The sequence below is a fragment of the Nilaparvata lugens genome, chromosome X (assembly GCF_014356525.2).
Source record: "Nilaparvata lugens isolate BPH chromosome X, ASM1435652v1, whole genome shotgun sequence".
NCBI classification, from domain to species: Eukaryota; Metazoa; Arthropoda; class Insecta; order Hemiptera; family Delphacidae; genus Nilaparvata; species Nilaparvata lugens.
The window spans coordinates 12804178-12816249 of NC_052518.1; positions in this window are offsets into that span (position 1 = coordinate 12804178).

The following is a 12072-nucleotide window of genomic DNA, read 5'->3' on the forward strand; positions in this document are numbered from 1 at the left end:
ACTAGCGTAGCAGCTTCACCACCCAATAAATAGCATCGTGTTAACGTTTCAAAGACAACATTACTACTATTATTTTCTATACTTATTTGAAAAAGTGCGCATATATGCGATATTAGGAACTAAATGACTCATTGGACTACACTTCTGGCTTGATTTCAGCGGCCGATATGTTAGTAAATTTGAATCGCATTTATCCACGAGTGTCCAGTGTAACATTCTTCAATTATATATTTACTTATTTTATTGAATGGGTGTTAAAATACTGGTGTGTAATAGAAGTATTTCTTCTAGTTCCAGACTCATCTACCAACATCATTTAAAAACTAAACATACCTACTTATGTTTATTAAATTGACCGCCGTTAAATGACGTCATCGATATGTTTAAGCATTGCTTCCGTTTGATTGTCATTTTACGGCGGTTGAAATCCATATATATGCATTCAACAAGGTACTAATTTATGTATTTGTGTGCTTGAATGTCTATTCTAATAATATTTGGTGAATTAGTTTACCTTTTAAGAAACAAAACGAACTCGTATTGAAAACCTAGCCTAACCTAACTGAAAAACTCCATCTAGTTGAAAACAATGGCCAACAATCAACTGATTAGCAGTGATTGATCATCGTTGGTGTAGGGGATTTCCTCTCTATATTGAGGTGCAATTCTTTAGCGACAACTCAAAACGTGCGCCTGGAGCACATGACCTATAAATCCATTAGATATGAATCCTCAAGGCATTTGGCCTAGTAGACAACACTTCCAGTTTATCTGCCACCATAACGTTCATAAAACATGAAAATCCAATGAATCGTCGAATCTAATGAATTTACAGGTTATGTGCTCGAGTCGTCGCTAAGGAATTAACTTATAGTCCACTATAGTCGGTATCTTAGGTTTTAAATCTGTACCAAACAATTATTATTCATGTGAGTTCCAAGCGTTCTTCCTAAGCGACTACTGTAGCTTGAGACTTCATGCAGTAATAGACCACAGTCGTCGCGCGGCTAGAGTCGTAAAGTTGTCGCTTAGGAATTGGACCTAACTATTCGATTTTCAACTATAGTAGCCTACATGAAACCTATTGAACCTAGACCTATACGGATCAGTAACGAAACAGGCTTGTGTCAATAGTGCCTTGAAAATTCAAGAAGAATATTATTATCTGGTAGACTATGAACAGTTAGGTTAGTTAGGTCTCAACTTTTTCGTTCCAACCCAATGCTCTTCTTGGTTACTCTCGTACTTGAAAGAGAGTTGTTGAATTGATATGATATTTTTTCGAATGTAATGATAAATTCTTTCAACAATGACAACTAACCATGAAATATGAGATTAATCTCAACAATTTATCAATCTCCATAAGATTCGACCTTTATCAAGCATACCTACGGTATTATTATTGAAAGTTTTTTCAAATTACTGTATCTCGTATAGTAACCATCAGTTTCTTCACCTCTGCACTGTTCAATTGCTAGTACCATTTTCACCAGCTATGCATTGATTCGACCAGGTAGGCCTATATATAATAGGTAAGTAGCAGGCTACACCCTTATGCAAATTAATGAAATCAAGCACAATCATTTTAGTTCTAGAGATTTTGTTTAGTTGGACCTGGACCTGGAGTACTTCTACCAGTAAGTTATATAAGGTGATATTCAAATATAAATAAAACATAAATCTTAGTACTCTTTTAAATTATTTTATCACAACATGTTTCGGACATTAATGTCATTTTTGGCATTATAATATCGAGTGACCTGGCTGGCTCAGGTCTGGTGTCAGAGTTTTCAGGTCGCAACTGATCAATTTCAGAGCCTCTGACATGACCTAACGACTGCTTTTTAGGCAGCCGGGACCGACAAGTACCGTGTCCATCCGAAACACGGGATTGTTGGTATTAAAATGGCATTAATGTCCGAAACATTTTGTAAATATTTTAAAAGGGTACTAAGATTTATGTTTTACTTATGTTAAAAGTAGCCCTAAAGAAGAAAGACAAGGTGACATTCATATTGTCCACATTTCAAATAATGTGTTGAAAATATAGCTTATCAAATAACTTTTCGTTATTTGTGTTTAATATCTAAAATCATCTAAGAATTTTGAATAATATCAACATATTGCCATGTAAAAGCAGAAATTCAATCTCCTTAACCATCTTCCCTTTTATCTTTAAAACATTTAACATAACTTTTTAGGTTATGTTCATCTAGACAAATTGAAATCTTGAACCTCCCAGTAGATGGAATGATGAATGGAGATAAATAGGCTATATAGTGTGTACCAAAGTGATTAAAATACTCCAGAAACTGTATCCAGATGAATCTGAAATTTTCCAAAATGATTTTGCACCCTTGTCATCACTCTAAGTGGAGACGTTTATCACACTGAATGGTGACACTACTGTACCTTTACTGATGGGTTGTCCAGGACACTCAAGCAGGGTAAATTTGAATCTAATTGAAAACCTGTGGAGTATTTGCAAAGGAAGACTCAGGAATATGTAATATACAACAAAAAAGAGGATGATTTCTGCACTTTGAAAAATCTGGTTCCGGTATGCAAATTTAAACAAAAAGTGCAAAACCCTGGTCTATTCAATGCCTAGCCGGGTGAAAATTGTAATAGACAATAAGGGTGGCCACATTTATTGGTAAATTCAATTGTTTAACCTAATGGTTAACATTTGTTGTTTATATGAATAGCCTACAGTATTTATAACGCATATTTTAATCGGAAAATTGTCATGATTCCATTACCGTACCTAATTGATTGTACCAACTTGACGTTGTTCAACTGTAGCCTATAGATCAGTGGTATTGTTGAATAAAATGAATATTCTATTCTATTCTACTCTAAAATGCAAATATAATTAGTACCTATCACATATAGGCCCATACTTATACAGTCTTAATATTTTTATTGAATCAAACCAATAATTTTCGTTATTCTCACTCTTACCTTATTCGATTTTACAGGTAGCTTATAGTTGCCAAATAAATTTCTGCCCTGTTAGACAAATTGATGCCGATTTCATTCTGCCTATGTGTGAATTATTCATCTCCAATTCTTGTCTCCCATTTCGGTTCATAAGATAGATGAATGATTTTATGTTCATAGAAACATGAAGGTTCTGTATTGAACATGAATTGGTTCATGAGAACCAATTGTATTCTTTTTCTGCCCAGCCAAGTCGAAATTCATTGGAAAGCAGAACTTTAGTTTTAACTAATATTTGGATTGATATAATATGGGCCAAGCTACAAGAAGCGTTTTCTCAGGCGTTTTCAGACGAGATGGCACTCTCAGCAGGGCAGGAAGCTCTCCGATTGGCTGATTGGGTTGGCGTTCGGGAATCATCTGGTAATTAGCAAATCGGAGCCGAGCTTCCTGAACTGCCGACTCGTCTGAAAACGCCTGAAAAAACGCTTCCCGTGGCTTGTCCTCAATATTAGTACAATTTTCTTCCAAAAGTGAGACGCGTTCATCAAAGTCTCTACTCACACTACGCGACTCAGGTCGAGAAGAGACTCGACTCTAGTCGAGAGCATGTGTTTCCAAATGGTGACACTCAGACCAGTCGATTCAAGTCTCCGCGACTGTCACCATTTGGAAACACATGCTCTCGACTAGAGTAGTCTCTTCTCGACCTGAGTCACATAGTGTGAGTTGAGCCTAACTTTACCTCTTATCTGTGATATGTTTGTTTATCTAGCCTACATGTTTTTCAACATTGCTCTCTTTAGTATATTTGCTAGATTGCTAAAGATAACTTTTCAATGACTTTACTGTATGCATAGTATTTTTCCTCTTATTTATCTTCAATTCTTTGTCTCCTTTGAAAAGCCTATACACTTTACTATACTACTATATGAGTACGGTAGTATATAGACTATTATAGTATATTCTATACTATACTATGGTCTAAAATTTACTTTCCAATAAAATTGTCATATTCTATTCTATCAGTTTTTCTTTAAACTCTGTATTTCTGAATGATGTTGTTTTATAGATAAGCAGCCAAATAAGCAAACTGTCCCATCCAGTACTCTAAAAGGCGATTCAACATTTGAACAATACAAGTTGTGGGCTCACTATAAATAAATAAATCAGTTATAAAAATAAAATACAGTTATCAGTTCTTTAATATTAATCTAGCACGCGTTCAGCTCAATAGCCAGGTCAGTGGGCTCTATTAATTAATTTCCACAGACCAGCCTGTTTAAGATGGGTTCACTTTTATGCGTGATATATAGGCCTAATGCTTAATATCTGAAGAAGTTAATCAATTTTGCATCAATTTAGGCTATTGAATCTAAGATTATGTAATTTATAAATTATCAAATTCAAATTTAAACAAAAATATATCTAGTTTCTTCATCTTCATGGCTACCACAGGAATGTGGTGTACCTAGTAATTCATTATTAGTAATGAGTGTAATTCATTAACTTCACTCATTAACTGGCACTACTTCTATATGGCAAGTGTTCTGTTTTCAAGATGACCTTTATTTGTATAATATCAATATACTATATTTTGTTTATTTACAAAATGAATAATGTTACTTATTCATAAGTTACTTTTCAGTACGGTATGTTAAGTACGTTTCATTCCAAAATTGCCTCCTGTGAAAAATGAGCAGATATTGTAGCCTACGGTACAATACATAATATAATAATAATGATACAGAGTAATCATTAGGAATAAAACCTACTTCAAATATCGCACTGGAAAGTAACATATATCACTCACTACCGTACTCATACAATGCTCATGAAAATAATTGGTAGCCCACTGTAATTATTATTCTAATGCTCAAATAAAAAGTTAAAATGATGAAAACAAACGTTTGAGACAGTTTTATAATTTTATTCACATAAATAATACTGAAGGTTGTTGACAGAAATTACATAGAAATAATTATAGTAATATTAAAAATACAGATTGAAAACGGATGGTTTTCAGAATAGTTGTCTGAAAGAAAGTTCTCTCTATGATAATCACAACACATACAAAGAGGAAATTTTGACCAGATTACTTACGGGGAAATTTTGGTCTTATCACACAATACATTAATTAGGCCAAACTACAGGGCTAATAACATCAATAATTATACTATCCTTATTGTAATTTTATTCACGTAAATAATACTGAAGGTTGTTGACAGGAATTTCATAAGGGAAATTTTGGTCTTATCACACAATACATTAATTAGGTCAAACTACAGGGCTAATAACATCAATAATAATTATACTATCCTTATTATAATTTTATTCACGTAAATAATACTGAAGGTTGTACTGCCTATACATAGTATAGGCACGCCTATACATAGTATAGAAACTATGCCTACTAGTATAGACATGCCTATACATAGTATAGAAATAATAAAATTCGGCCATATAAAAAAAAAGTAAATTCGTATGGCTTTTGTTGGTGGGGAGTCCCTTGCGGGAAGGTCCCACCGCCTGAATATATGATTTAAGCCATCAATGGGCCTTACGACTGTCATACTTCAGCCGGGACGACAATTTAACGTGCCCATCCGATAACACGGGAGTGATCTGGTTAAAAAACTTCTGGTATTGAGAGGGTTTGAACCCGGGGTCTCTATGCTGCTACGCAAGCACTCTATCCACTAGACCACGGATCACTCCGTATATGAACTATACAGATGGAAAACTGATGGTTTTCAGAATACGATAGTTGTCAAAGAGAAATTTTTCTCTATACCTAATAATAACTACCTAATAGGTAGTAACTAACTAATAGGTACACATACAAAGGGGAAATTTTTACCAGATTCCCCAAAGGGAAATTTTAGTCTTATAACATCTAACATTTAACATATACAAAAGTATGCTTACTTTACTCTCCCTTTACATTCAATAAGTTTAGGCTACTTCCATTTGAAATAAATCATAATACTATCTTTAAAAACACTTATACAACATTGAAAATACAGCGAGTAAATAGAAAAAAATCAATTAGGAAGCACTTAACAAATTTAATCCATGTTCTGATCTTGGAGGATACTTGACTATTATAATTAGTTGAATTTCCGCAATTTAACTTTCAAAATTCAATTGCAGTCAAGTAGGCCTATCAGACTTATCAACAGCTGTTTTGAGCAAAGATTGATGATGGTTCTTCAAAACAGAAATTACATGGAAGAACAAATAAATTTACAATATATTACACTGGGACTCCTTGACATTTACAATGGAATTGAAAGGTATCACATCAAAGTTTCTTAAAGCTCACGGTTCACAAATATCACGAATTTATATAATATTTAGTATTTACAAATATATAAATATTATGTTCTTATTCTTATATATTAGACCTACATATTCAACATACATATTTACCTAATTATTTCATTAGGAAATATGCTGTTTATATGAGATCATAAAAATATGAGTAAATTTACACGATAATAACACGATTAATACAACAATAATCATCTACAATAGAATACAACAAGAAATAGTTTGAAACCAATTAATCTGTATAATATAGTTTACAAATATAGTTGAGCATATATAATAATGTACAAAAAATATGAAATCGTAATTTGACTTCTTTCAAACCTATTTAAATATCATTATTGAGAAAAAAATAAATAGAAAATTAGCTTTTTATTTGGGAGAAACTAAAGTGTGGTTTCTTGTATCTGAACTTATACAAGTGAGAGCCACTCAATGCTTATAAAAATGTTCAAAAACTGTAATTATACGGTACTGAACTAGCATGAAAGTCTTCTATTTCAGAACCAACATCGGAATTGTATTATCATCGTAATTGATACTTTAGGGTATTTGATTTGCAGTCATTCAGCAACTCTAAATACTTTATTAGAAAAATAGTAGTCTGGGAAAATATTGTCATTGTGGATAACAGTCGTTAATATGATTTTACTAGATGTTACTACTTACATCGTGGTAAAAGTATCTATAGCAGATTACAAAGTTCAGTCAGCACAAAAAAGCCACGTAATAAAAAATTCAATGAATAGTTTATAGATTATAGTTCCTGGTAGTTTATAAAACTGACATCAAAATTAATCTCTATACCATATATATATATATGCATACCTATATAAATGGTCATCAAAAATTAATTTGATGATTCTAAAATTTACAGGGGTACAAATAACAATCACAATTACAAGGGTACAAAACTTACAATATCTAGTTGACACACAAAGAATAAAAATATTGTATGCAAATTTTATTTGATTCCATACTTTTACGAACGTTAATCGATATGATTCAAGGAATGAGAGGTATGTTGTACCATTTACTTCGAATAATTTAGCCAGAAACATCTTAATTTGTATTGTACCAGAAACTTTCAATGATTTTGAGTCTGTTAATATGCACCTATTGAAAATAAATTTAAAAAATTGGTTGAATAATTACACTTGATGTAGCATACTGAAATTCATTACTAATGTATTGTTGTAAGTCATTTCGTTCTATTTTTTTGTATACTATGTAAGTTCAGGTTGATTATACATTGTAACACTTTTGAGATTTTTGAGAGCTGAGCCAACAATTAATTAGTTAATATCATGATAATATATTAACTCTTAAGTAGATTCTTGTAAAAATAACGTTCACTGATATATATATATATATATATATATATATATATATATATATATATATATAATATATATATATATATATATATATATATATATTTGAATTTACATGTTTCGTATATGGTACCTTGTCAAGCAGCCTCTTTGAGGTTCGCTTAAGGTAGCTTATTTATTAAATAAAAGTTTTTCCATTCTATTCTATTTCTATTTACAACGTACAGCAGTTGGCCTAAACAATATATTTTATACATACACAGTATTGGCCAGATGAGAAGATACCTAGTACTTGTTCGTAGCGGGGGAGGTAGAAGGAAGCCAACTGCGCATGCTGACTGTTCTATTTCCTAAATATAAAATTACAGCTGGCTGGTTGACTCGATTAGCTGGTGCCTGAGGTATCAGGCTGTTGCTGAGCTCCTAGGGAGCTCTCTTTAGAGATACTTTTGAGTTCGTTCCTCGCCCCGTCTCTGGAAGTACTGGATCCCCCAGCCACGGGTGTTGGTTCTCACTGGTTGGTTCTCACTTTCCGAAACACTCGCGCCCCATATTTTGGGCGCCTGTGTGGTGGACGAGCAAGCGCTCACCTTGGAGACGTATACAATTAATTGGGAAGCATGAGTATTTTTCCTGGCCTGTAGTCGAGCTAGAGGATACGTCCGAGCCCTGACCAGGCCCACATCCCGCCGGGAATGGACGGTTAATTGAGGTGGTTACACTGCAATGCAGGCTGAACTCCTCTGTGATACTCGCCTACCGACTTGGCAGTGCCGATGGGTAGTAGCTCGCGTGTCACACCTCACGGGATATGCATACAGCAGGTGCCCACTTGGAGGTGTGACGTTATCGTATGACGTCGCGGCCAGAACCCTGACTCGAATAGCTGGATATAATACAACTCAGCTGAATGGACAAATGTTATTGCTATACAAAGTAGCGTCTTGATGATTGATGATATGGAATGGGTTAAATCGACCCAGGGACGTTCTTTCCAATTCGCGACTGTAGTGTTCCACAAATCAACAAATGGCTCAAGATAGAGTTATTTACCCTTTTTTATGTTTTATTGATTCACAACATGTTTCGACCAATTATAGCCATATCCAAGTGCAGATAAAATAAAGTAAACAACATTGAATTAATGCTAGTTTATATCCATATGTTAGTATTGATCCATATGATTTTGTTTTGGGACTGTACAATTTTATTGAGCATGAGGCTGTTCATTTCAAACTGGAACATGTTTAATAATTTTTTTCATATTAGTTCTGCTGCTGTATATGAAATTCTCCTTTTAATAAAGTACACAACGTTGAATTTAATGTGATTATATCTATGTTACCTACTATTTATTGATACCCATATGATTCAGTTTTCAAACTGCAAAATTATTGTAATCAAGATAAAAATTAATTCGTATTCTTAATTTTTAACTTGATTGCAATAATCTTACAGTCTGAAAACTGAATCCTATAGATAATCGATAAATAGTAGGTAACTTATATGAACATGAACTAAAGTTTGTTTGACGTTAAATTCAACGTTGTGTACTTCATTTTATTTCCACTTCAAAATGGGTATAATCAGTCAAACCATGTTGTGAATTAATAAAATAAATTAGGGTATCATACTTCAGGATTTTAATTGAATTTCAATAATTGTACGGTAGTAGCCCTATAAGGAAAAGTGAATATATTGACTGAAAAATTAAATTGGTCCTATCAGACTGTTGAGAAATCATTTATTATTATTATTATTTTTATTATTATTATTGAAGTTTTCCTTTTGAATTTTTAACACTGCTTGTATTAATTAGAAAATATAGACAAGGAATATTTATTCTATCTTTTAAATGTTATTTCTATTTCTTTTAAGAGATTTATAAAATCTATTTGAAGAAATGATTGCTGCTCCTCACAAAATGTATATACAAATTGATATTGGTTACATATAATCAGAATAATCAAGATCTTTCTAAAACTTTGAATCTGTAATTGACAAATTTTATAAGATCAATTTATAATTAATTTATCACTTTTTAAATGCTTGATAGGCAGTCCAATTTAGTATAAGAATCTTTAAATATTTAATTCAATTGTGTTTGCTATTTAGGAATGGTTCATGACTTTTGGCTTATTCAAGATCATTCTTATCAAGTTATAAATGTGAACAATATGTAGCAATATTCTTCTTATGATTTAAAAAATTCTAAAGGCGTTTAAGATTGTTCTTTTCAAAGATATCATTTTATTAATATTTGTTTATTAATCAATCGTTTATAAATATATATCTGATGGGATCATTTTATTCTCTTGAGAGATCAATCTTTAAATTTACATGTTCACCTATACTTTATTAATTACTTGTTAATAATCAATTATTTTTTCAATAATCTTTCTAATTTTGAATTTGTAATTAAAAAATTTCATAAGATCAATTTATAATATTCATTTCTCACTTTTTAAATGCTTGATAGCATTTAAGGCAGTTAATTGGAAGGCAGTCCAATTTAGTATAAGAATCTTAGAATAATTCATTAAATTGTGTTTGCTATTTAGGAATGTGTATTGATTTTTGGCTTATTCAAGATCATTTTTATCATATTGATGAGATCCATTTTATAATTTTATCAATTTCTGCCTTTTCAGTCTGCCTATTTCTTCCATATCTTTGGATTGTTAGTATTTATGAAAAGTTACCCTATACGGTAACTGAAGCGAAATATGCTTCGACAGTCTTATTGGTTGATTATCATTATTTATATTACCAGCATTGACTTATTTCCTGTAAATAATAGAGACTTTCGTTAATAAGTTCCTTTTCCTTGAGACAGGCAGAAATATTTTGATCAAGTCACTTATTCAAGCTTAAAAAACATAATGGACCAATAAAGGGTGACAAACATTTTGTATCAATTTCTAATGTGCTGAAATAGCTGATAAAGCTAGTAGTTCTGTGAACAGTAGACCTCGTGCAGTAAAAAACCACAGCCTCCTCTAATACTGTCCATCAGAGTGAATCATGTCCTGTCCTGACGTGTCGGTGTCAAGTTATATATAACTTGACAATTAAAAATGAAAACAAAAGGAAATAATATCGCACTTCATTAAATATTCACAACGATTCATAATAACTAATAAGATTAGTAGAGAACGATATTTGATTTAGATTCAGGAAAGTTAGTGAAGGGGTATGAAAAATATGTAAATACAAAGAAAGAAGAAACAATTGAAAAAATAAAGAGTTAGTAGAGTTAGAAAATAATAATCTAATCATCAATATTGAGCAGCATAATTTTTCACAAGATTTTTTGAATGTATTGTTGCGGTCATAGTAGGGGTCAAGGAATGGGTTTAGTCTATTGTACAAACTCATTGTTCTATTTAGGTAGGAATTGAAATGGTGAGCGGTTCTGACAAACGGTACTGTATTTGAAATAGCATATTAAATCTTGGTCTATTGCATGGAACATGGAAAATTTTACAGACTTATGGAATCTGGCATGGATATATTATAATTTAGAATTTAATATAATAACATTACTGCTCTAATGGATCTTCTTGTTTTTTTAATAATAAGACCTTAAATGTTGACCTCGAAGTTTCAGTGGAAAAACCTATTGGACAAAATGTAGCATACTTTTTGAAATAAAGATACCTCAATAACTTATTTTAAATAATCTACAAATCATTAACAGCATTGCTTGACGGCATATCGGTATGTAAACAAATAATGTCTGTTTGGGTTGTTGTATTAAAAATAATTTTTTGTAAACATCACTATGCTACTATCATGAAAAGCATACCGAGTTGAAAGCAGAGGAATGTTGGGAGAAAATAATATGCTACTTCGAGTTATCAATCGCATGCCTCATCGCTTGCAACTAATAGACCTCACCATAGCTGATTTTTTACCAAGTTACAGTGAGATATAAATTGCATGCGTCATTGCAAGCAATTTATAATCCAATCGACAGATGATTTATGATGAATAATTCTAAAGTCTTATTTTTACATATTGGCGTTCAAAGGAGACTCCTTTTCCTTTTGTATTATCCATAAAATGCAAAATTCCAAAAAAATCGTATGTATACCTCGACGCGAAATTCAAAATACCTTTCAAATTATATGAAAATCTATTGCTGCGTCTTGCTGTAAATGCGGAACATAAATAGAAACATAAATAAAGACAAAATGCAAAATCGTCGACTTGAATCTTAGACCTCACTTCGCTCGGTCAATGACTTATCCTTATGGGGAAATGAATTTCACCCTTTAATGGTCCACTAAGTAACATATAATAAACAAGTGATACTTGAGATTTTAGAAATAGTAGGCTACTGCCACTCACCCTTGGCATCCAGATGGGGTTGTTGCCTGGTTTCACTCGTCTAGGGAGTAGAATCCTGGGTTGCAGTCAGTGATTTCTGCTGCAGTTGCTGTTGATGATGAAGCTGTTGCTT